At 43.9% G+C, this 27,161-nt stretch overlaps 1 protein-coding gene and 1 non-coding gene across 2 annotated transcripts in view; one reads left to right on the forward strand and one right to left on the reverse strand.

Moving 5' to 3' along the window:
* The window catches only part of PPEF1 (protein phosphatase with EF-hand domain 1), a 96,232-nt gene extending 79,068 nt beyond the window's left edge, over window positions 1-17,164 (reverse strand). The window contains exons 1-5 of the mRNA XM_016199350.2: window positions 17,109-17,164; window positions 13,958-14,061; window positions 5,582-5,601; window positions 3,800-3,886; window positions 1,641-1,718 (exon numbers count right to left, since the gene is read on the reverse strand). The gene's annotated coding sequence lies outside the window, so the exon portion shown is untranslated. The remainder of the gene's footprint in view (window positions 1-1,640; window positions 1,719-3,799; window positions 3,887-5,581; window positions 5,602-13,957; window positions 14,062-17,108) is intronic.
* A 3,476-nt stretch (window positions 17,165-20,640) lies between these two features.
* TRNAV-UAC (transfer RNA valine (anticodon UAC)) lies at window positions 20,641-20,713 on the forward strand. The gene has a single exon. It is a non-coding gene; the product is annotated as a tRNA-Val (tRNA).
* Window positions 20,714-27,161: the final 6,448 nt, after the last annotated feature.

The following is a 27,161-nucleotide window of genomic DNA, read 5'->3' on the forward strand; positions in this document are numbered from 1 at the left end:
GTTCTACATGGTTTATAATTCTAGGAACAAGGCCAAAAAAAAAAGTCCCACCATCAAATAAGTTCAGGAGAAGTAGGTTTACACGGGTTTCTTTACTACAGGACTCCTCAGAGCCTTCAATGCGTTAATGTGCACTGTGAATCTCTAAGAAGAGCTACAGCGTCCACTGTTTCCCAAACAGCCTAGCAGGGGGCCCTTTTCAGGGAAAGCATCTCAAAAACATCTATGGTTCCTAACTGCCTGATGCTGGCCCAGTGGGGCCTGCGGTTTAGAAGTCAGACAAACCAGAGTTTAAATTCTTCTCAGTCATTAATTCCTCTGCACCTCAATTTTCTCATAAGGAACTAAGGAGAGTAACATCGCTTACATACATACTTGTACTCAGGACTAGTGAGCAATTTTTTTTTTTTTTTTTTTTTTTGAGAGAAAGAAAGAGAAGCATCGATGATAGAGAAACATCAATCGGCCACCTCCTCCACGCCCCCTACTGGGGATTGAGCCGCAACCAGGAATTCAACCAGCGACCCCTCAGTGCATGGGACTACGCTCAACCAACTGAGGCACATGGCCAGGGCAGGAGCAATTCTCAGCTGATGATGTTAGGAGGGGCTATGCATGGGTGGGTACCCCCTGTGGCAGAAGTGTTCAAATGAAACTTATGTTTGCCTCAAATCTCCTCCTTCCAAATACATTGTCCGGAACCTTCCAATAGAAAATCCCTTGGGGTCTACAAGTTCTTCTATAATTGCTGATTCACAAGATATGGGCTCTTTTCCCCCGAGAGCACTAAGATCTGAAAGAATACTATACCAACAATAATAATAATAATAATAATAATAATAATAATAATGGCTAAAATCACCACTACTTATTAAGGACTACTATTTTACCCAGCACAATGGGGTGCTTTGTATTTCTATTATTACAGTTAATCTTCACAGCAACCTTCAAGACGGCATCATCACTCCCATTTTACAGATGCAGAAACTGAGACTCAGAAATTAAATACTGTACTCCATGGGCACAGCTGATCAATGGCAGAAACCGAAGATCCACTATGTTTAATCTTAAAGAACAGAAATGTCTGTCCACTAAAAGGTTCGCTATGCCTTGGTTTCAGGATCCAATCTGATCAATCTATGTAAGCACTAAATCACTAAAGAGAATTCTTGAACGTTGCAAGGAATTTTGTTCCCCTTTCTTATAGACAGATGGAAACCCTGTGGTGCCTGGTGCAATAGCCAGAGGCCCAAGGGAGCTAAAAAAAAGACTTCTGAACATTCTGAACATGAAGTTGCACAATGGGGGTTTGGGGAACACCCTGTGAAGAGCCTAAAAGAGTTTCTTAAAGTATCCCTTTTCCCTCATTTTCTAGCTTCTCACTCAAGTGACCACAGAGTTTTTCCAAATATCATGTTCATTTGAAATAGGCCACGACCCTTCAGGTTGCAAAGTCATTTTAAGATGATAGCAAGTGATTTGCCAATCAGCATCTTTGAGAAAAATCAATCTGAGAAATTGCAAGGCAATAAAATAAACTCCAAAGAGTACACACTCCCTGTTCTGTTTGCTACATAATATATATTTATAATGTAGACTTCTGCTTCCCCAAAATACCTAAGAACAAACAAACATATTACCTGGTTCTTTTGCTTGGCCAGTGCAGAGGTTTTTCCTCACCCCCCAAAAAAAACGTTCTCTATGAGGAATGCTGAGGTCTGAAAGAAAAAAAGATAAAATTCAGCTCTCTCTGGAGCACCCCCTACATAGACACACGCACTCCACACATCTCACATCTCTGCAGCTCTCTGCAGGATGAGCTCCGGCTTAAATAAATCAAGAAATAAACACACACCCGCACACACAAAGAAATAACCCAAACAGGCCACGGCTGCTCTGCCTTTCAGCCTGGAATAGGGAGCCCAGAGCCACAGATCCGGGAGAGGCTGGGCTCTGGCTAGGAGCCCACAGCTTTTCTGCCCCAACCCTGCCCTGTTCCGTGCTCAGAGATAAGGGATGTGCTCAAGTAATGGACTGCAGTCACATGACTGCTTCCAGGGGGACTGGGCTCTGTATGGGCAGGACCAGGCCGCAGTTTGCATAAATAAACTGCATCAGTACAAAGCATAAAAGAGAATTTTGGCAAATAAGGGCAGAAAAGCATTCAATGGCTGGCTCTTTAGGTCAATCAAGAATGATTTCTAGGAAACATTACAGTAACCTGGGTACGATTAAGAGAAGGAAGTGGAATCACTAAATGTTCCTCCTTAGGACTTGAAAAGGCATGGGTTAAGGGGGCAGCTGTTGGGTGCTGTGCTGCAAATTTATTTATATGACATTTTTATTCCTCCAGCTATTCAATTAGCTGCTTGTTGGAGAATCCATCTGTGGAAGAGATTCACCTCCCTCCATCAGCAGAAAACAAAAGGAAAGTTGAGTTGTAATTTTGCTGAGTTTGAGAAGGAAGAAGGAGGAAGACACACTTGAATAATCGAAGTGCGGATGTCAGTACTGGATGCCACCAGTCACTGTTCGGCTGTCTTTTGAGGCAATCAGGGGTGACCTGTTCCCAGAGTCTCACGCTGACTGCAGCTGCACTGACAGCAATTTTCCTCCCAAACTCTTCCTAGTTGGTTACACAGCGTAAGGCCTTAGCTTACTGGCCTTAGGCATCAAGAGTTAGGATTTAAAAGACTCCAGGCATAATTATTTCATAACCCCACCCAAGCTGCTCTTTAGCCAATTCCTTTCTGCAATTGGGGGCCACAGGAGATCCAGTAAAGCAGTTACCTAGCTTGCTATTTAATCTAATGGAGTCACTTTAGAAATAACTAGAAAGGCAGCTCTGGGCTTCTCTCCTCCTATTAGCATATTAAATATTATCAGAGGACCTCATTATCAGATAATGCAACTGTACAGGTTTCCATGGCAGGGACTCCAAGACCAGGACCTGATGAGGCTGCCATACACATTGTAAATGATAGCATAATTAGCCAGGCTCCCTAAAAAATAGTGGACAATGTCACTATATGGCTGAGTTTTCGGCCAAATGCCTATTCAATCCACAGTGATTAAATGATGGCTATGTCTAGTTACAGTTGTTCAAATGTCACCTCCTCTGTGTGAAGCCTTTCCTAAATCACCAAAGGGGACTTAGTCACTCTGTCTTCTGGCACTCAAAGCCATGTGTGTGGCCAATTATAGAACTTCCCAAAGTGCAGTGTAATTTTGTCCTTTTACATATGAAATCCTGAAGGGAAAGGATCTATTTCATGCCTCTTGGCATTCCCAGCACCAAATATTTGTTTAATCACAGAAAGAAAGAAAAGGAGGGAAAGAACTCATGATTTAGGTGATTATTTTAATGACCATTTTCTGGACCATGAATTGGATTGGCTGTGCCCTTTATGTGACTTGTCTAAAACTTAGAATATGCTTAAAATGAACTTCATCATATTTTTCCATTGTACAAAGAACGACAATGCTACTTTGAGCACCACAGAGAGTATTATGATCAGCATCCAATTATTAAATGAATGAGTGTTGGTGTATGTGAATAAATCACAATAACGATAGTACTTACCATGTTCTAGGCACCTACTAATTTTACATGTGTTAATCTTATTTAATCCACACACCATGGTATGAGGCATATACTATTATTATCCCTATTTATGCATTAGGAACTATAGCCCAAAGTCAAACAGCAAATCAGTGGCAGAGTTGGGATGTGAACCCAGGCACTTTGACTCTAGAATCTCTACTTATAATCATTACACTACACTGCCTCAGTCAGCACCTTGTATGTTCGTAAAATGCTGTTTCCAGCTTCTATTCAGTTGTTATCTGGCTTTCCTCCTGCTGAGGATGGATGTGTTGTCCTAGCCTGTAAAAAGGAAAAATAATGAGTCAATTTATCTCTCATACGAGAACAGCCAACAGAAAAGATGAGAGCTCATTTTCCCCCCAGAAAAGGCCATAGCAATACCAAATCATCCCTAACTAAGATGCCCTTGTGCTGTTTCATTCAATTCAACACATTTTTATTGAACACCTCCTATGTGGCAGGTACTGTGCTGAGGGATGAACATAAACAGTGAACAAAATGGAAATGATTAGGTGAGGCAAACACATAGGTAAGTGAGAAATTAAAACCTGTCTCCCCTATTGGAATATAAGCTCCAGGTACCTAAAACAGTGCCAGACACATATATTTATTACATGAATAAATGAAAGCAATACAGCGTGATAAGATCTCTAACAGGACAGATAGAGGATACAGAGAAAGAGCCCCATCCCAGAAAGGGGGATTAAGGAAGGCTTTCTAGAAGTGATACCCAGGCTGAGACCCGATGATTGAGCAGCCAGAATTAAGAGTTAGCCAGAAGAAGAGGTAAGGGAGAGATGAGGGTGTTCTTGGAGACATGTATAATTTACAGTTCTTACCGAGGATGTGAAATTGGAGAGGTGAAGTAAAAATCAGAATAAACTGTGGTCCTAATTATAATGCTGCAGTTAGACTTCCCACAGGCTAGAGAAAAGTGTCTGTCTGTTACGATTGAAAAATGGCTGCTTCTCCACCTCTGTAGGCAAGATTTACTCTTTCTTGGCTGTCTTGGCTGTTTCTCTTTCCTTTCTCACTTCCCCACTCCCCTACTGGGTTTGCCTTCACCTTCCAAATAAACTCCTTGCTCTCAAATGCTTGTCTAAGGGTCTGCTGCTGAGGGAGCCCAAACCAGCACCTTGGTTAGTCTACAGTAGTAGCAAACTATGGAAAGACAGAGGGGATGGAGAAGGCTGGTTACCTCACAAGGGAGAGACTGGGCATTGCAGGCCAACTTGTCCTATTTCTTTTTTAAAATATATATATATATATATCTTTATTGATCTCAGAAAGAGGAAGGGAGAGAGAAAGGGGGAGGGAGGGAGGGAGGGAGGGAGAGAGAAAGGGGGAGGGAGGGAGGGAGGGAGAGGGAGAGGGAGAGGGAGAGGGAGAGAGGGAGAGAGAGAGAGAGAGAGAGAGAGAGAGAGAGAGAGAGAGAGAGAGAGAGAGAGAGAGAGAGAGAGAGAAAGAAACATCAATGATGAGAGTCATTGATCGGCTGCCTCCTGCACACCCCCCACTGGGGATCGAGCCTGAAACCCAGGCATGTGCCCTGACTGGGAATCAAACTGCGATCTCCTGGATCCTAGGTTGATGCTTAACCGCTGACCCATGCCAGCCAGGCCAGCCTGTCCTATTTCACAAGCTTCCTAGAACTAGCCACAGTTCCATTTTCTACCAAGGAAAAGTAATTCTAATGAGTCATAATACCATGGGGAGTATGCTAGAATCTAGGCAAAGCATCTGGATTTGGCAGTAGACTGAGAAAACAACATGTGCAGATCTGTTTGGTAGTGAGTACTTAAGGTGTCTGTCCACTTGTGCTCCCTGATACCTCAATGCCCGATAGCACCAAAAGTGGGTAGCACAGATGGGGCTGGCCTCTCAGCAAGCCTTCTGGTGCTGGGGCTAGTGGTGGGCAATCATACCCTCTCCCGGCTTCCTAGCACCTGGTAGTCTCCAAACTGAGGTACCTACCCCACAGCAGCAGCACAGATCTGTTGGAGAATAGAAAGCAAAACATTAGAATTTGTATTTTTATCTATTCTCTTATTCTTTTTGAATTTTCTATTTTTATGCATGCTTCGTAATATACACAATATATGAGTTCAGCAGTATTAGTTGCAAATAAATAAACAGACCTGTATTAGGCATCCATTCTCAGAAAGCTTTTACTGTGAGAGATTCACAATCAAAAACATTCGAAGAATCTTGATTTAAAGAACCTGTTCCCTTTTGAAGAGAGAAGGAATAGCAAGTAATATTACATTTAAATAAAGAGAAAGAATCACATATATTTTTAGGGATAAGTTCAGGGTATTGAAAAACCACTTTAAGTAGGAGAAAAGGGAAGCCAGATTTGGCAAGTAATTAGGAAGTCATTCAAAGAAATCAAAGGTGGGTTACAGCAACCTACCGATGTACACAACATGGATGAATCTCAAAGGCATTATGCTGAGTTAAAGAGGCAGGTTTAAAAGGTTGTGTACATTTATATGAGAGTTTCAAAAAAAAGGAAGAAACCAGCAGTGATGGAGCACTGATCAGTGGTTGCCAGGGTTGATGGGTAGGGGAGGGTGAGACTGCAAAGGGATAGCAGAGGGAGTTTTGGAGGGTGATGCTCGGTATCCTAATTACGATGGTGGTTACACTCATCTATCCATGTGTCCAAATTTACAGAACTGTACAGCAAGTCAATTTTACTGTACACTAATTTAAAAATAAATTTTTCAAAAAGCTTTAAAGAGCTGGCTCTGGTTTATTGCCTTGGGTCTGCAGATATTAAAGTCCCCATGGGCTGACTTTGACTGCCAAGGGCCCTTTCTAAGTCACAGCCAGAAGCAGTGTTTTCTGCTGTAAACTATGAGCACTCAGGAAGACACTTGCCCTTGCCTCTGATTTTACTTTTAGCTCTCTAACCACGGGCAAAACTCAAAGAACAGAGCTCCCAACCAGAAAACACAGCCCATCCACTCTTTACTCAACGGATACTTACCGAGCATGTTCCAGCTATAAGGCAGGGACACAAAGATGAGCGAGCTGTACAGGTGTACAGTGTAATGAGGGACATGGGCCTTTCCACAAATAATTTCAAAACAGGAAGTGTAGGTCCAGAGATAAGCCACTTACTATTAGAGTCCAGAAGTATATCAGTTCAGTCAGGACAAGTCAGGAAATGTTTCAAAGAATATTAAAAGGTGGGAAAGGCATTCCAGGGAACATGGGAGCATGTTATATCTGAATAATGTTTCCTGAGACTGGGGGCTAGAGGGCATATAGAGTGGAAGACGGGGACGTGAACCTGGAGAGGTAAGTTGGTGCCAACTGTGATCGTTCTTGTAAATCGTAACAAAGAATTCAGAGTTTAACTAGTCAGTCGGGGATTGCAATTACGAATGCTTACATGAGCTGGGGCAGATAATATAAATGAATAAAGCAGCCTAGATGGAAACAATGGGACATTCTAGAGAGTTTTGTCTAAATGAGGCAGCTGCTACTTACTGGTAGCTCCCTCTTAGGTTGCCATCTAGAAATCCTGGCCCAGTGTTGCCCAATATAATTTTTCAAGAGAAGCTGCACATATTTTTATGTAAAATCTCCCTATTTTTAAATGTGAGTATATCTACAAATTTAAGATGCCATCGATTATAAGGTGCATCACTATTTCATGTACCAATCAAAAGAAAAAGGCCGCCCGGGGCTCAGCGGTTGAGCATCGACCTAGGATCCAGGTGATCGGGGTTCGATTCCCGGTCAGGGCACATGCCCAGGTTGTGGGCTTGATCAGTGACTCTCTCCTCATTGATGTTTCTATCTCTCTCTCTCCCTCTTCCTTCCTCTCTCTGAAATCAATAAAGATGTTTTAAAAAAAAAAAAAAAAGAAAAAGAAAAAAGCCACCCATCAAACTATGACACTCTATTGATTTTAAGCACATTCCAATTTCAGAGGTGCTAAAATGTGAAAAAAATGTGCATCTTAGAATCAATGAAATACTGTAATTCTCATTTCCTCAAAACACTGTATAAACTCCATGGATTTAGAGTGAGGCTGCCAGATTGCAAATTCTGTTTGAGTGAAGGGGAGTCTGAGAGTAATCTGATTTGATTCAAACTTTAGGAAGATCACCCTGAGGGTAAGATGGTGCTGAACTGGGAAAAAGCCAGCCATAAGACGACCAATGAGGAAGCTCCTGTCACAATCCAAGAGATAGATATAAGGGCAGAATTAAAGCCCTCGCAGTGGGGGTGGAGGGGAGAGGCCAACTATAAAAGCCTTTTAGGTACAAATTGGCACTGGTCCCAGACTAGGTATAGGGAGCAAAGGAGACGGAGATATCAGGAATGATTCCAGCCCTGGCCAGTGTGGCTCAGTTGGTTGGAGCATGGTCATGTGCACTGAAAGGATGCAGGTTCAACATCGGTTGGGGCACATACCCAGGTTGCCAGTTCTATCCCTGATCTGGGTGCTATGGGAGGCAACCCATCAATGTTTCTCTCTCTCTCTCTCTCTCTCTCTCTCTCTCTCCCTTTCCCTCTCCCTTCCTCTCTCTCTAAAATGAATAAAAACATATCCTCAGGTGAGGATTAAAAAAAAAATGATTCCAAGGTTTCTAGTTTGGAATAATAAATGGATTCATCACTTATTTAACACTACTTACTGAGTTTCTACCTTGTGCCAGGCACTATGCTGGGTGCTAGGGGTACAACAGTGGTCCCTTCTCTCTTGTAATTTATAGTCTTGGTGATGCCATTAATTACAGAAGAGTATTAACAGGTACAGGGGTAGGACATGAAGGGGGACAAGTGTGTTTATGGTGGAGAAAAATGACAAGCTGAAATGTTCTATACACAGTAGAAGCCGATGTTTAGAGCCCAGGAAATAAATCAGGTCTGCAGATTCTGATTAAAGAGATCATCAGGGTACTGGTAACAGCTGAAGTGATTAGAGGAGATAAAATAGCCAGGGAGAGCTCGTAGAGTAGGAAGGCAATAGGAGCAAACACAGAACCCTGGGGAATAGAGAGACATTAAGGAGCGAACAAAGGAGCAATCTGGAAAGGAAGAGGCCCAGGAGAGAGGGATAGCTGCATACCAAGGGAAACAGGTATTATCAGATAATCCAACATATCTTCTCTAATTACTGCATAGAAGTAATTTACCTTGGCAACGTACAATTCAGATTTTCAGAGTTATGGGTGTTTTGTCTGAATTCCAAATCCACTTACCAGAGCTGCTTCTTATTTAGAGAGTTGTGATATTTTTAAATATTGCCACAATCTGTCCCTTTTGCTTGCATGTGCTCCTGTTTTGCAGTATCTCAGTTTGATACCTAGCATGAGTCAATGGCGGAACAATGGTAATTCTTCCTGATTTTCCTTTTGTGGGGGCTATAATCTGCCACCCCAAGACAAAAATAAAACAAAAAAATATATACATTTATGCAACAACTCCCTCTCATGTCAAAGCACTGGAAATTGGGCAAAACCATCTCGGCATAGATGGTGGAGTACCTTTGCGAGACCACCATGAGGTTCTTGGCCCAGAGCTCCATAATAGGTGAGCCCATGATGTGGCAAGATACTATGGCCCTCTGGACTTGTTCAGAAAAGCCCTCCATTTTTTATTTATTTATTTTTTTGATCCGCACCAGAAGATATGCTTATTGATTTTAGAGAGGGGAAGGGAAGGGGGAGAGAGAAAGAGAGAGGAATCAAAGAACACTAGAGAACATCAATTGGATGCCTTCTGTACGTGCCCTGACCAAGGATCGAACCTGCAACCCAGGCATGTGCCCTGACTGGAAATCAAACCCGCAACCTTTCAGTATGCTCCAACCAACCAAGTCACACTGGCGAGGGCAAGCCCTCCATTTTATAGGAGAGGTTAGGTGGCTCCCAAATGTCACAGTCTTATGACTAGGTAGCCAGTACTCTTTCCATTACATCAAAGTTACCCAATTCCACCCTATAAAGATAGCTCCAATATAATATATATTAAAGTACAATAAACTCCATACACAAAACATAAAGTCCACAAGAGTTGGCCCAACAACTAAACACAGGAAGGTTAACTTTCAACCATATGTTTCCATGACTACCCAGATTTCATTACATTCATCTCCTTTAAGAGTTCTAACCCTTCCATGTTATATCAGTTCCACACTCCTAGATACTCACTTGGCTGGTTGGTAAGTCTTTCAGCCAGGGCTGGAGGCTCAGGACTCAATCCATCCTCACGCTCATGGGTGTTGCTTGAGGAGGACTGAGCCTCAACTGCAGTTTACCAGAGGCAGGTGATTATACTGTTCAATAGGTTGCCCTGGCAACCCCATGATGTCAGCTGCAATTATGACATCATCACCTGCCAACATAAGGTGAACACAACCTGCCTGCAAAAAATACTTCCTGCTTATTGGAAAGGCGGGTACAAGGTTCTTTCTTTTTGCCACAATTACCCTTGTCAACCATTTTTGTATTCATAAACATAGAAAACAAAGAATAGTTGGTTTGGAGAAATGTTGAAATTATTAGCTAAAACAAGGCCTGGGAAAGATCCATGGCTTTCTTTGCAAAACCCTTGCTACTATTGCCTCAGATGACTAACAGCTTATGGTGGAGCCTTTGGAAAAGTTTTAGGGAATTTTCTTTTTTTAAAAATTGATTTTAGAACTGGAAGAAGGGGGAAAGAAAGTGGGGGAGAGTGGGAGAGGGAGGGAGAGAGAGAGAGAGAGAGAGAGAGAGAGAGAGAGAGAGAGAGAGAAACATTGATGTGAGAGAGATACATAGATCAGTTGCATCCCGCTCCCAGCCTGACTGGGGATTGTACCTGAAATCTTCCGGTGCACCAGATGATGCTCCAACCAACTGAGCCACACTGGCCAGGGTTAGAGAATTTTATTTAAGAGCACTTATTCTTGTCTTGGTTTCATTCATATATTCATTCAAAAAATATTTGTCGAGCATCTATTGTGTGCCAGGCACTGTTCTAGACCCTGAGGACATACCAGGTAACAGAACTGACAAGATCTCTTCCCTCATGAAGTTTATAGCCTTGTGGGGGAAGGAAACATTCATCAAATAATTATAAAAATTGTAGAGAAGTAGGTGTATCATGAGAGTGAGTCAGGAGGTAAAGCAAAAAGGCTTCTCTGAGGAAGTAACTTTTGAACTGACATCTGCAAGATGAACACAGATTAATTAGGTAAAGGTGTTGATAGGGGGATAGAGTCAAGCATACACGTGAGTTAAGGCTTAGTGACCTGGAGCAGATAAGTGGATTCCATGATCTAGGCAGGGGTGGGGAACCTTTTTCTGCCAAGGGACATTTGGATATTTATAACATCATTTGCAGGCCATACAAAATTATCAACTTAAAAATTAGTTATGAAAAAAGCTCCTAGATTTATTGAATTTCGAGTCCTGCCTGCAGTTGCCTTGGCAGGGTTAGACCAAATGACTTCTTGGGCCATAGCAGGCTGTAGGGGGCCGTAGCAGGCCATACGTTACCCACCCCTGATCTAGGGACTTTCAAAGGAGAATCCAGGGCTTCATATCTTAGTTTACCAACGCTGAAGTTAGTATTTTCACCAGTATTCCAAAGAGTACACAATCTGTGGTTCTTATTTCCATAAAACTCTCTAAGACAGTGCTTCTGAAACTTTAATGTGTTTATAAATCACCTTGGGGTCTTGTTAAAACAGATTCTTGGGCCCAGCCCCTTATAGGTTCTGATTCAGTAGGTCTAGAGTGGCGCTCATGAATCCGTATTTCTATTATACTTTGAGCAGCACTGCTCTATGACTCAGGATGATTTTTATTTGTTTAAATCTCTATTTCTTTTTCAACCCACCCTTTCATGACTTTTAAAGTCAAACTATATTCTACAACGTTCTTGTGATTTTGGGGGGTCAATTCAATAGTATCACCAGAACAAAAGAATGTTGTGATATATAAATAAAACAATGCCATAAGCTAATGATTTCAAATATTTGGAAATAATGAGAGAAATAACAATTATCAGCAAACTGAGGTATCGGTAGTGTAGTAAAACTTCACTAACCTATCCCAGTGAGGTGAACTGTCATTCTTACTTGTGAAAAGTATGATTTACAGAGCAGTTTCAAGGGAACGTAATATAAATTAACCTGATGTAACTAAGGCCAGGAAATTTCTATATATTTAATGACTCTTTTACTTAAACAGGTAGATAAGAGCTATTTGTAATGAACACCTTCATATTATGAATGAAGCTCTGGATTTTATAGTGTATGAGATAAAAATAATCTCCCTTTGCCCTGGCTGGTGTGGCTCAGTTGGTTGGAGCTTCGTCCTGTACACCAAAAGGTCCCAGGTTCAATTCCTTGTCAGGGCACATACCTAGGTTGCAGGTTTGATCCCCAGTTGGGGTGCACATGAAAGGCAACCAATCGATGTTTCTCACATTAATGTTTCTCTCTCTCTCTCTCTCTCTCTCTCTCTCCTTCCTCTCTCTAAAAACAAACAAACAAACAAAAAACTATCCTCAGGTGAGGATTTAAAAAATAATAATAATCTCCCATTTTAGGTTTCTGTTTCTTATTATAGAACACAATTCCTGCTGATCTGCCATGTTCCTGGTGGTGTAGCTAAGTGCAAAGGACACTGAAAATGAGTTGGTGAGAGACCCAAGATTTCTCTGGATTGCTTTCCCTGAGAAATTTTGAAGTTAATGTAAGGCCTAGAGCAAAATATTGTAATTTTTAAAAATTAAAAATGAAGTCTTCTGTGCTTGGAAGAGTAGGAGGATTGAGACAGGGGACCAGGAACAAGTTCTTGACATTTCAACAAAATGTCAGCTCTGCCTGCGACTCACAACCTAGGGAACTTGGGCAACTTACGTAATTTCTCTGAGCCTCAGTTTTCTCATTTAAGAACTGAGGATAATAATATATAAATGGAATACTCTAAGTGAAAAATTCTTCATAAACTATGAAGTGCTAAACAAATATTAACTACCATTTCTAGGAGAGACCTACAATTTCCGAGTGGATACACATCCTAGAGAAGAAATGTGGTCTGGCCTGTGGGTCAGGATGTGCCTTGGGAGCATAACAGAATGTGGATCTAGAGTCACACTGCCTGGGGTCATATTCTAGCTCCATTGCTTAGCAGCTATGTGCGAGCTTGGGAAAATTACATAACCTGTCTGTGCCTGTTTCTTAGAAAACCAGGACAGTAATAGTACCTACCACACTGGGTTGATATAAGGAATAAATGAGTTAATACACATTGTGGCAGCCACTGATAGTTGCCTAACCAATATCCATTCTCCCTTTCTCCCTTACCAATAAAACACCAATTCTGTTGTAGGTGGCAATGGGTACAGCCAACAAAACTTGATTTGCTAGCTTCCCTTACAGTTAGGGCTAGTCATGTGGCACAGTTCTGGCCAATGAAATATAAGTAGAAATTTACTGGCTGAGGCTCCCAGAAAAGCTATTTTCCTGATAAAACAGACCAGACTCAGCTGTCATGAGCCCTTTCCTCTTTGCCCTTCCCCCATCCAGCCTGGAACAGGACACAAAGCCTGGAGTAGGAGCAGCCCTCTTGAGCACATTAGGAAGAGAGAGAATGATGTTACAGAAAGACGGGAGGAGCCTGAAACATGAACGACAATGTGAAGCTGCTTCTTTCCTAACTTCGTATCACATGAGATAAAAACCAACCCTCTGTGTTAAGTCTCTGCTATTTCATTTACCTTATTACCTGCAGCCAAACACATTCTCTAAAGCAGTTTGAGTGCCTGGACTCATAATAATTCAATAAATGTTAGCTGCTATTATTGTTATTATTTGCCCACCCTTCTGGTTCCTAACCAGGTGGCTAGCAAATATTCCCCTCGCTTCCTTGCAATAGTACCCCAATTTTCCTTTTTGAAATCAACTCTCTCCCTATTCTCAACCCTGTGGTTTCCATGAGATTGACACCACCCCCCACTCTAAGTGTGGGCCCTGATTGACATAAGCCAATTAGCATAAGCCCACTTCCAAAGTAACAGTGACTGTCCAGGGATGGGCACGCATAACTCAGGCCTAAGGCAGTTAGCACATCAACTTTCGGCAAAAGGGAGTGTTCCCGTGAGCACTGAGCACACAGCTAAAGACAGGCAATACAAGTGAATTTCAAGGCTCTGGAGAGAGTACTGGGACACAAACTCACTCTTCTCCCCCAAAATGTGGGGCTCTAAGCAAGGCTGTCATCATGAGGAGAGTCAGTCTGAGGGGGTGCAGCTGATACACGGAGAAGGGCAAACCAAGAGAAAGGAAGGGAAACAGGGCTGGAGCTCTGCATTGTGAACCTCTGGATGAAATTTTACCTTTGGAATTTTCAAGTCAGTTTCATTTGAGACAGGTTTCGTTAACTGGGTTTGGATTGAATCTTCTGTGACTGGCAACCACAGATTCCTTCTGCTACTGTTAGCTGAAAAAAAAAAAAAGAATTTAACGTAAAGTTTATATACCTAGAGGGGAACTTTCCAAACTCTGGTCTAGTGCATCTATTTAATCAACTCTATAGTCAAGTACGATATTAATTCACACCCAAATCACCTCTCCAAAGGAAAAGAACAGCAATAAAATCTACAATTTGCAACTGTGTAAATTCATTCAAATATCTATTCCAAAAGAAAAAAGCCCAGCCAGTTGACAATGTTTTGTTTCTGTTTTTTGTAAACACGTCCAGGAGAACTCCTTTAAGAATAGATGCGCATCTGGGTTTTAGAATAAACGTTGGACCCAGAGTCAGACACTGGAAATCTATGACTAATACTGAAATAATATTCACAGACAGTTGTCATGGCAGCCTGCTCATTCTGTACAAAATAGAATCCACTTCGTTTTAACAAGATTTAGCAGAGGAAAGCTGCTAGCCCACAGACAGCCTCTGAGTTAACCTACTAATTAACTTTGTTTTTATTATTACATATAGCCTTCAGAATATACCCTAATTGTATCCCCAAAATCACAAATACTTAAAATCACTAATAAAAATACACTATATAATTTTTTGTTTAACACCTGCACCACTCCTGAAATCTTCCCATCAAGCTCAGAGGCAAGTCCCATTGTGTGCACAGTTGAATCCACTTGTAAATCTAAAGGAGACATTAAGTGTTGGGGAAGTGGAGGGAATAGCCAATTTCATTTCTGTCACCAATTACCACTTGCTAGATGCTGCTATCAGACATTTTCTTTTAAGTGGGGTTCTGTAGGAGTGGAGAGTAGCTAAATTGTTCTGTGCTCAGTTACCTAGTCCCAGAAGAGTGACTTTAAAAATTAGAGGCATCTCAAGACATATAAATAAGGGAGGGGGAGACAAAGCATTTTGAGCTGATCTCTTTCTCTCTTGAGTGGCTATCTCTATCAAATCTAAGCTCATTGAATGAGTTATGGGTGATTTGGTGGATTACAGATAGCTGGTATTGAGAGGCAATACCATATGAGGCTATCTTTACTATTAGACTAGTTTCTGCGTATTACCATGGCCCCCTCCCCTCTGCCGTCTCCACGTCTGAGATTCTTCTTTAAGAGAAAGGAGACAGGATCTAATTAAAATCCATTAACATCCTAAGTTAGCAAAACTACATGAAACCATTATCATCCATTCACATCTTGGAACAAATTAGTCCTTTGGGTTAATTAATGTTCTTCAAACTCCTTGAAATGCAGCTATATCATATACTTCTTTGTAAAACTCCCACACTGCCCAACACTGTGCTTCTAGACATATTGAAGACATGTGATAATAAACTTAAATCAGGGGACTGGGACACCGGGCAGTCCCTCAGTAGCTGGTGGGCAGATTAAACACACCGTCAAAATGGTATGTGTGTTACGTGCCATGGAGTCGCCTCCAACTCCCGCAGGAGCAGGTGGAGGGCTGGGTTTCGATAGGAATGCAGACAGTTCATCTAGGGTGGGATTTTTCAACCATGGCACTATCAACATTTGGGGCCAGATAATTCTTCGTGTGGGTGCTGCCCTGTGCAATACAGGATGTTCCCCAGCATCCCTGGTCTCTACCCTCTAGATGCCAGTAGCACCCCAACCCCTCCCCTGGTCATAACAACTAAAAGTGTCTACACACACTGTCAATAGCCCCCAAGATTTTTAGTCCCCCCAGGGGATATTATGGGTTGTCACAACTAAGGGAGGGATGCTGTGGGCATCCAGTGAGTAGAGGCCAGTGGTACTGTGAAACGTTCTACAGTACAAAGGACAGTTCCCCACAACCAAGAATTACCCAGTCCCAAATGTCAATAGGGCTATGGTCGAGAAGCCCAGATCTAGAGGAAGAGCCCCAGTCTAGATCTATGAGGGAACAGATATAGGTAGGTGGACAGATGTGGGGGGTACTTGTGGAAGCTCTCTTCTGATTGCTTCCATTTTTTCACTGAAATAGGAAGCAAGTTCATCAGCTATGAGGTTGTGGAAGGAGGTACAGGAAGTTTAGGGAGAGAAGATATGAAACTGTCCTTTAGGAAGGTAGACAATGAATGGACAGGGGAAGTGGACATGATTCTGGGCCGCATCACTTGAGGTAAGTAGTCAAGAATTTAATATGAAACCCATAAGCCTGAATGTGTGTCCTTGTACATTCAAGGGTGGAGTAGGGAGAGAACTGAATTTAGCAGATTGCAGTCTTGCCAAAGCAACAAAATAGGCAAACGAGTGATAAAAATGACCACAGAACTTGAGCAGGGTAAGATAGAGGGATTTAAGCAGCTATGAAAAGGTAGGTGGGCAAAAAGCTGCAAATATCCATTCCAATAGACTAGTTTGAAATGTTTTGAACATGATGAGCCGCAAAAGGGAAAAAATTAGATGAGCTCTATCGTACTAAGGTAATGACTCACTTTCCTTAGTAAATACAGTACTTGAGTACTCACTGAAAGACATAGTACAATTGTTTCTAAATGAAACCAGGTCCACTGAGCTTCCTAACTCAGGTCAGTGTTTGGGACAGCAGTCTTTTTGGTTGAGTTACCCTCCATCAGTGAAGCCAAACACTGGGGAAGCCACACTGAACATGTGAGAAATCAGAGGACTCGAAAACCTTAAAGTGACTTCTAGTCTTTATTTACTAGTTTATGTATTTGTCTTATAGTTGTTGGGATGCTTATGGGCATTCCTGGGGCTGACAGGCCTCACAAATCCAACTGAACAGACTGAAGTGCCAGGCAAAACTGTGGCTATTTGAGGTACTATCCACTACTCTGGTGGTTTCCAGGTGAAAATCATCAATAGTTGTTTCCGTAGGTTCTTGGTTCCTTCTTTAGTGGATTTCATTTAAAAATTACAAAAGATAAAAAAAGAAAAAATATTCATTTCCTCACTGGCATGCATACAAAATATTACAAGAGACCATGATACTCTTAAAGGAAAAACATGTAGCCTTTGTAGACAGGGGCCTCCAGAAATCACTTAGGTTATCAGAAGACTGAGTATGAGCCCAGCCCTGCCACTCACCAGCAGAATGGTCTCAGGTAAGGCATTCAATATCTTCTGCTTCAACTTCTTCAGCTGAAAAACAGATAGTAATATTTACTATGGTTACCTCATAGGAATGCATGCGAAAGTGCTTTGTAAACCATACTGCACTTCACTAATTATCGAGACTGTGACTACACCTTGAGGGCAGTGGGGAGTGGAACAAGTCTCCCTCCCTGTCAAAATGGAGAAAAGCAAGAAGAGTATTTCACTAAATGCAGAACCCTGTGTTGCATGCATCAGAGGTGCACTAGCTTCTTTTCTACATGGAGTGTACGTGTGGGAACTTGACCAAAGCTTGCACTTGGTAAACCCACCCTTACAGCAAGGGCAGACAGAAAGCTGGAGGGAGAGCAAAGCATTCCCTAGAGACACAAACCAAAAACACAATTGGTGAGTATAATTTTAGGCCTGATTCTTGGCAGCCTTGTTTGAACTTACAGGGGTTTGGAAACAGGTGGGACATACTTATTACTGAGCATCCCGGAGTCATTATGGCTCACTGACTAGGAGGAAACATGGAGCTTTCATGAAATCATCCTCCGGCTGGTGGCTGTGCACTCACGGTCATCTCATGGCTTATGACCTAAGCACCAAGTGCTCAAGAGTCCTCTCAAAATATGTGAACAAGCCCTAGCCAGTTTGGTTCAGTGGTTAGAGTGTCGCCCCTCTGACTGAAGGGGCCCAGGTTTAATTTTGGCCAAGGGCATGTACCTCGGTTGCAGGTTCCATCCCCAGCCTCGGTCCGGGGGCTTGCATGTGGGAGGCAACCAATCGGTATGTCTCTCTCACATCGACGTTCCTATCTCTTTCTCCCTCCCACTCTCCGAAAAGCAATGAAAAAAATATCCTCAGGTGAGGATTAAATAAATAAATAAATAAATAAATAAATAAATAAAATCTATCAACAAAAAGGCATTCTGGAAGGGGCCCCATGATGAATATTATAGGGCGCTAATTAGGACATAGGGAACCTGGTACAAGAGAACCCAAGCACTAACTGGAGGTCTGCCCCTATTTCTGTGCAAAAACTGACATGATCAAAACAAAACAAAAAAAAACCTGACATAGCAGATAACTACCTCCGTTTTCCCACCTGGAAAGTTGGGATAACATTTAGACCCAGAGGGAGGACACTAAGGCTTGGGAGGTGAACTGACTAGTTCAAGAATACACAGCTAGTGAATCACCAAGAGAGGACTAGAATCCTAATCATGCCCCCCAGATTAGTGCACCTTCCACACACCTATTTCTTTCAGGAGCCTTCCCAGGAAGACAGGAGTTGGCTGAAGGGGTTGCTTTCATACAACCAGTATCATTTCTCCATCATTCTGCTAGCTTCAGAGGAAGACTCCAGGAAAAAAGACAGCTGCAGCCTTCAGCAATGCCCCCCCACTCAGCACTTAAAGATCCCCCCCCCCCCGGGCGGTTTTAAGTGGTTTTCAAGCTTGAGGATGGCGAGCAGTCCTAGGATGGTGACAAAGATCCACCCAGAGGCATGGAGGGGTGTGAGGGGGAGGGGAGTATGAACAAATGATACTGACAATGAAAACTAAGAACGAAACTATACAGGCACCCTTTGTAATGGAGGGTCCCAGCACTTTTTAGGGACCACAGTCCTGGAAGCACAGTGCCAGGTTCATGGGTGTAGTGCTCTGAGGTCACCGTTTTGGAATTCTTAATAACTTATGAACAAAAGGCCTGGCACTTTTTATTTTTCACTGGGTCACTCAAATTTTGCATCCCTCACCCCAGCCATAAAGGGGGTGACTTGTGTTAGGTGGGCCAGGTACAGAAACTCACCAGGGAAGAAGCCCCAGATGCCTAGCAAGGGGTGAAACTGGGAAAACAAGAACTTTGTCCCCAGGGTAATCTATCCTGCCTTAGCACATGGCTGGTCATGCAGTTTAGACCCCCTGAGGATTAGACCCCCTGAGCGTTCCTTCCTAAAGATAAAATCTAGGCCTCAGTTGTAGTTCAGCTCTAGGCCCAGATAAGCAGAGAAATCACACAAGTAGTGCCAAGGCTGACTCAGGACCAGATACATTGACTAATAACCCCCTGCCCTGGCACTGACCAATCCCCGGCCACGGAAACCCTGAAAGAGCGCACCTGGAAAGCTGATGACTATTCTATTAAGACACTCCCCTGAGACCTCCCCTAAGATTCCCGCCCACGCCCACCCGCAAGAAAGAGAAAAATAGGCTCAGGACAAAGGACCCAGTGGGCACTCCCCCAGGGGAGCACACCAGGGCCAAGCCACCTCCATCCCTTGTGAGGACCCTATGAGACTTGCAAGAGGAGTGCAAGAGGAGAGCAATGGGCAGCAGCAGCTCCTCCCGGGCTTACCCCCTGAACCTGTCTCCAAGGCCCCCTTCGCTCTCTTAGACTTCTCACTGAGCCAAAGCAGCCCACCCTGGGTTCTCTAGTTGCTTCTTCAAGGCTTTCTGGTTTCTCTGTCCCAAGTCTGCCATCATGGATTGAATACCCTTTGGCTAAGCGCTGTGTAGCCCTTCCCTTTGGACAGCCCCTCCCCTTTTAATAAATTTAATTTGTCCCGTCTGAGATGTCTATTTAGCCTGCCCGAGTACCCTCCCCCCCCCCCCACGTTAACCTTTCATCTAAAAACGGGAGGTCTCTAGGTGGTCTCTAGGTATGACTGGATTTCCTGGTATGTGTAATCCTGGAAATCTCCTTGAAGAAATTTGTCCCAGGCTAGGGCACAGATAAGAGAGTGAGCTTGTTCTTTAGTTAAATCTTTAAGTGACTCTGGAGGGTAGTTTTGAAGCTCCTGTAACAAAGAGTCGTAAAACTCTCCCGCCCTGGCTTCCATAAGGCCGATTAGTCTGGAGATTAGTTAGAAGAGCAGGTCTACACCATCACCCCAGCCCCACCCCAGCCGAGAGCAAACAGTGCTGCAATATCGGGCCGCTCTCGGGACAGTGCAGTGGAGTCGGTCAGGGGAGCACTAAGAGCCTACAGGGGCCTTTTCCAAGCCCGGAAAAATAAATGCCGATATAAAAATGACGCCCGCCCCCCAGCCCACCCCACGCCACACGCCGCCTCAATCTTCGGCTCCCAGGAGCGCTCCTGTCCGCCCTCCAAACCTCGAGAAGCGGCTCAGTGTGCCCGTGGGGAAAATGGGGGAAGTGCGGGCCCCAGTTGAGGGAAGCTGCCTGAGGGGCTGTGCCCCCGGGCACGGTCCGCTTCCACCCGCCGACACCGCCTCGCCAACACCGCAGCTGAGGGAAAGTTTGGGGACAGGTGACTAGCCGGGAGGCGCTCTAGGCCGGGGGACACCTGGTCGCAGGGAGAGCAATCGGGCGCGCAGACAGGGCGAGCGGTCCACAGGCTGGAGCTTGAGCTCTGCTGGCGGCGAACATCGGATCTGGGGAGGGGGCGGGGCCACGGCTGGGGGGTGGAGCTATGGCAGAGAGGCGGGGTTTCCGCGGGGGCGCTGTTTCTGACCGTAGACTATGAGTAAAAGAAAAATGAAAGCGCTCTACGTAGAGGTTCCATAGTGTAGTGGTTATCACGTCTGCTTTACACGCAGAAGGTCCTGGGTTCGAGCCCCAGTGGAACCACGGCTTTCATGTTTTTTTAAAACTGAGTTGTCCGGTGGAAAACTAGAAAACAGAAACGACGTACCCTTTTTTATTTCTCCCTTTAAACAACATTTTACTGTAATTATTTTTTAGAACGCTTTTATCGCAGAAGCATCATGGCATAGCCGGCTCCTCCCATCCCGGCCACCGTCGCCTCAACTGAAAAACAGCCGAGATCGGAGCCAGGAGCGTCGTAGTCCCGCCCCCCACTTCCCTCACAACTCCCCCACTCCCCCCCCCCCCCCCCCCCCCCCGCCCCGCCCGGCCCCTCCCCCCCCTTTCCTCCGGTATTCCTGTGCGGCCTCAGAAAATCGGGAGCTCGGGGAAGCAAAACCACCCAGCACACCCTTTTCCCTGTAAGCCAGGTCAGGTCGACCCTACAAAGCCTCCAAATAAAATATGGCAATACCACAGCTCTGATTGCTGTTCAATTATTAAAGGGTTATTACTTATTATTAATAATTATTATTTAAAGTTTTCATTAAAGTTTAAAATACAGAGCAGAGAAAAATAGTCCTTTTCTTAGTTAAAAAAATGATAAAACAGTTTTTTTCTTTTTAATACACCAGGCGAATGTGTTGAATACACCTTCGTGTGTTTAATGAATCCATACACAGTACAGAATAAATGTCAGGCTTGTAGACCCAATAAACGCTGATTAAACAGCGTTTCTCTAGTTCCTTTTTGTTCCTCTTTATTAGTTCATTACACTTGCACTTTGAGGGGTTATTTTTATCTTTTTAATAATGGCTTTTTTCTTCTTTGATAAGAGGAATGAAGGAAAGGCATCTAGGACCCTGAGGGCTGAGGTGAGATAGTGGTGGCCAAGAACTAAAAAGGCAAGGGGAGTGCAGTCTTTTTCTCTGCGTTTTCCCCACCTAGTTTTGCTCATACAGTGTATAAATTTGCATCCTTTCCTAACTCGAGAGTATGACATATGATTGCCCCTGTTATTACAATTGCTTCATTCACTTTTAACTTTATTTTTTTACCATCTTAACAATTTTTAAGTGTGCAGTTCAGTAACTGTTGTGAAAAAGATCTCCAGAACATTATATATGTTTGTGTATATATATCCATTTAAGTCTCAAACTAACTCTGTGAAGTAGGCATTATCATTATCTTACGGATCAGAAAGTTGAAGCACAGAGACCTTAAGTAACTTGCCCAAGGTCACATAACACGTGGTTGAGCTGGGATTTGCATGCAGTCCAGCTTGGAAATCTGCTCTTAACCCTACCTGTTGCACTGAACCCCCTAACCTTGGCCATGTAGATTGTTTCCAATTTTTTTGTTATTATAAATAACATAGCAACGTATTTTAGTATTTTCCTGAGTGAATAGGTATGAACATGGAGCCAAGTTGCTTTCTAAGAGAGGAATCCATGTCATTTTCATAGAAGTTGAGAATGTTAGTGCTTATTTGACAGGAAATTGCTCAAGGTCACCCACTAGGAGATGATGGCAGAGAAAGAATTAAAACCTGGGTCTTCTGATTCTAGTTTCCATTTCCCTCCACTGCTTTCCTTACATTTAAAGATAGATAGAATAAAACCAACATTTTCCTTTGCTAAACCAACCTCAGTTGACATTAGATTCTTCTCTAAGGTAACTATGTGGGTTAACTTGGTGGGGCTAAGCCAAAGCCCTAAGAACCAAATGGCATACGGTGCTTAATGAGGCTAGTGCTGAAGTTAAGCTCCTGCTCCTGGGGAAGCTCTCCACTTGGATAAGGTAGAGCTGCGGCCAAGGACAAGGGGAGAATGCCACACAAGGTAGAAGTCTTCTTGTTTTTACTTCTGTTCGTCTATGAAGGTATGTGCTAGCCAACCATGAGCATTCCTTGAATACTTAATTTAATTGAATTAATAATATAGCTGATTAATAGAAATGCAACCTGAAAGATTAAAATATTATTAATTAGCAAAGCATGTTAATTAATATGTGTTATTAATGAACAACAGTTGTCTTTGTGTGGATGCAGTTATCTCTGTCTCACCACTGGCTTTCTGGCTCTGTGAGGAGCCTTCTGAAGTTCAAAGGATGCTTAAAATGGGTCAGAAAGAAGGGTCTCAGAAATTCTATAAAATAACTATAAATTCAGTGATTAGTAGGAAAGTGTGGCATGTTCTTGAAAATTTTTAGGAGTCAAAGTTAGAGTGATTGTAGAGTTTAACCTTCCAAACCAGGACACTACTGAGAGTAGAAGAGGTTGCTATTAATAATTCTGCTGGGATAACAGGTGTAAACCTGGACTGTCCCAGGCAAATCAGGACGTGAGGTCACCCGAGTTTAAATATGGATTAACATAACGTGCCGAGTACCACTGGACTCTAATAGAAAGAATAATCCAACTGACAGAAACGCCAAAGACTCGGTACACTCAATTATTTTTAAATTGTTAACTATGACCCCAGCAGGAGTGATACGCTTGAATAAGGAGAAATTAAACACAAATCTCTAAAATGTCATCCAATTCAACTTTAAACATTTCAGTCTTTGGAATAATACTCTTTCATGCCTCTCTCAGCTCTCAAGGACCCATCAGCTCAGAATTTCTTTTTAGGCTCATCCTGAACAAAATATCTTCTTTACAGTCATTGGGTATTTATCTGTGTAACAGAAAATAAATAAGAAAGGGAGGAGGCGGCCTCTCCAGTCTCTGAATGACCTGGTAGACAGGCATGACAAAACTCAAACCAAGCAGACTCAGAATTCCTGGTGTAAATCATTCTCCTCTCTACCCTCTCATATTTTACTGGTCATATTTTACTGGTAGAGTGCTTGCTTTCATGAGTCCCCAATCACATGGCTTTTGTTATTTAGCCACATCTCTCAGTATTTGAAAAGACTTGTAAAGACATAATTGCTACATCATTTTCCAAACCCAAATATAGGGTGTCCCAAAAAATGTAATTATAAAGGCAGTGTTTATTAAAATGCACTTCATTTTCAAAATTGAGCTATCAGCTGTTAAAGTGTGTATATATATATTTTTGGGACATCCTATATATTTCTAAGTAGAGATCATTCAGACTAATTGTCTTTTTCTGCTTGCAATTAAGAGTCAGCTACTTGTCCCAGTGACTTTTTTTTTAAAGAATAGTTTATTGATTTTTTAGAAACAGAGAAAGGGAGAGGGAGAGAGAGAGTAACACCAATGTGTGAGCACAACATCGATAGACTGCCTCCTGCATACCCCCTACTGGGGACTGAGTGCACAATCTGGGCATGCGCCCTTGACTTGGAATCAACTGGCAACCTCCTGGTGCACAGGATGATGCCCTACCAGCTGAACCACACCAGCTAGGGCTGTCCCAGCAACTCTTAAAACTTTAAGATGCTTTTGCAGTTTTTTTGTTTTCCTTTTCCTCTTTGCCCTTTCCTCAGCAAGAAAACTGAAACAGTCTTTCAGATCTTAGATCCCAATACCTCTGGTTCTCATATGTCCGCAGGGCTCGCCCTCAGATTTCATTTGCCTGTTCACTCAAGAACCCATCCCTGAGTACCAGCTACGGGCCAAACACATGCTGAGTCTAACAACCCTGCTTTGTGACCACCCCCCCCCCCAAATGCAAAGAAACACTATAAAAGTTTACCAACCCATTTTTAAATTAGACATGCTCATTTGGGGAGTATCTACAATAAAAGACATGCTGTCAGGAGGCATAGAGCCCTGAATTCTTTTCTGTTCTACTGCTTGCCAATCTTTGTGCATGGCTAGGGAGCTCCAGAAATTTACAAATAGAGAATCCCATCTATCCAGGTGGAATGGAACATGGTCCAGTGGGTAGGTTTGAGAAGCTTAAATTCTCTTAGCCACCTAACCAAGGCCCCCCACCCTCACATGGTGTGGAAGGAAAGAAGCCAGCCGAAAGTGACCAGTGCTCTACCCTGAACTAGAGGGACGCTCCAGGAGGCAGAGAAAAAAATGCAGATTACAATTACTGCACTGGATGAGCTTGCAGTCCAGGCGGAGGAAGAAAGTACAAGGCACATAGGAAGGATGTATTCTACCGCACACTTGAAACCTGAAGACAAAGGTTCTTCGTCTAATTTACTCTTCGCTGTATCTATTCCACCGTGGCAGTGGCTCTTTACCACAGTGAAATAAGGTAAATGGATTGACTTCATTTATGCATTAGATAAAGGCTCACTTGGAAATGCACTAGTCATCAGAGTAAAGCACTACTTATGTCTTATAACTGAAGCTAGCTTCTATTTATCTTACATTGTACATTTTGGTTTCAAAGCCAACAAGGATTTTAAAAACATCCACCTGGAGAAACAAGATGGCAGCGTAGATAACAGCTGCACCCGCCGCCTCCCACAACCACTTCAAAACCACAACTGGCCCGGCCGGCCCGGCGTGGCTCGGCAGCAGAGTATTGACCCGGGATCCAGGAGATCGCGGTTCGATTCCTGGTCAGGGCACATGCCAGGGTTGTGGGCTAGGCAGCCGATCAATGACTCTCATCACTGATGTTCCTATCTCTCTCTCCCTCTCCCATCCTCTCTCTGAAATCAATAAAGATATGTTAAAAAAAAAATTACAACTAAAATACAGAACCGCCATCACTCAGAACCTCCTGAAATCTGACTGAACAGAAGCCCCACAACCAGGGAACTGAAGAAGCACCGAGACCGATAGGAGCGGTGGAGACAGGACTGAATCAGAGACTCGCAGCGGGCCCACACCCGGGGCCTCGGGGAAACCCGGGAGGGAATCTCGGTGGCGGGGGTTTCCTGAAGGAGCAGGGGTCCCAGCCCCACAGCAGGCCCCAGCCCAGGGCCCCAGGGCCAGGAAGAGAGGTCCCCACAACTCCGGGCTGTGAAACCAGCGGGGACTGTCCCTGAGGGTCGCAGAGGCTGCGGGAGCCCCAGCAGCTCCTCTTAAGGGCCTGGCGCGGACTCACTCGGACGCTCCCTCTGAGCCCAGCGCCGGGAGCAGCCTGAAGGGACCTGGGACACTCGGGGAGGGACTAACCTGCCTGAGATCCGGGTGACAGGTGGAGGGCGGCTTCCTCCCGGGCAGAAGGGCTGGCGGAGGCCATGGCTCCTGTGGCGAGTCCTCCCCACACAGCCCGCAGGCAGGCGCCATGTTTGCATCGCCAGCACCTGACTCACCCTTGGCCCCGCCCCGTGATTCCCGGAGGCCCCGCCCCTCCCACCTGCAGCTCATCCGGGCCATTTCCAGGGGCTTTTCTGTGCAAGTGGCCTCTCAGGCCTCAGGCTTAGGACTTTCCTAAAATCTCTCAAACAGGCAGGAGTGTGCCCCATACGGCTTGATAAGCGGCCCCAGGCCTGGCACTAGCGGCAGCTGCACTGGCTCATAGCTGGGCCTCTCCTGGGCACCTCCAAGCCCAGCACAAGGAGCAGCCAGCTACGGTTTGCTGAGTAGCTCACGCTGGGTGGCCCTGGGCAAGGCACTGGCACAGGCTGACTGTGCACCTCCCCGGAGGCCCCAGAGACAGTGCACCTGGTGGTCAGACTCGACCACGCTGGATTACAACCCTACCACATCCATGAGGGACACTCAAGGAGCGCACTTGGTGAACACCAAAGCTCCACTGAAGTAAATCCTGCTCCATGGGGGTGTCTCCAGCACAGCAGCTCTTTGGCTGTAGCTGCAGCTGGTCCTCACAGCCGATTGGCCGGGGGTCAATTCACCCAGCGTCGCCAACAGCAACCAAGCCTCAACTACAACAGGACAGTGCACACAGCCCACACAGGGGAGCACCTAGAAGGCCCAGCTCAGGGGACTGGGGAGGCTGAGCCACTGGACCCTACAGGACACCTACTACACAAAGCCACTCTACAAATTCCAGGAGACATAGCAGCTCCACCTAATACATAGAAACAAACACCGGGAAGCAGCCAAAATGTGGAGGCAAAGAAAGATGTCACAAAGGAAAGAACAGAATAAATCTCTAGAAGAGGAACTAAACGAAATAGATCCAAGCAAGCTAACAGATACAGAGTTCAGAATTTTGTTTATAAGAATGTTTAAGCAGGCTATTAGGGAAATAACTGAGAAAATCGATAACATAATAAAGTAGCAATTTGAAATGAAGGCTACACAAACTGAAATGAAGAATAATTTACATGGAATCAACAGTAGAGTAGAGGACGCTGAGAATCAAATCAGCAATTTGGAACATGAGGAAACAAAAAACACCCAACCAGACGAGCAAAAAGAAAATAGAATCCAGAAATATGAAAATAGTATTAGGAGCCTCTGGGAAAACTTCAAGAGGCCCAACATTCCTATTATTGGGGTGCCAGAAGGGAAAGAAAGAGACCAAGAAATTGAAAACCTATTTGAAAAAATAATTACAGAAAACTTCCCCTACCTGGGGAAAGAAATAGACTTACAAGTCCAGGAAGCACAGAGGGTCCCAAACAAGAGGAACCCAAAGAGGCCCAC

This window comes from Miniopterus natalensis, chromosome X (assembly GCF_054644295.1).
Source record: "Miniopterus natalensis isolate mMinNat1 chromosome X, mMinNat1.hap1, whole genome shotgun sequence".
NCBI lineage: Eukaryota > Metazoa > Chordata > Mammalia > Chiroptera > Miniopteridae > Miniopterus > Miniopterus natalensis.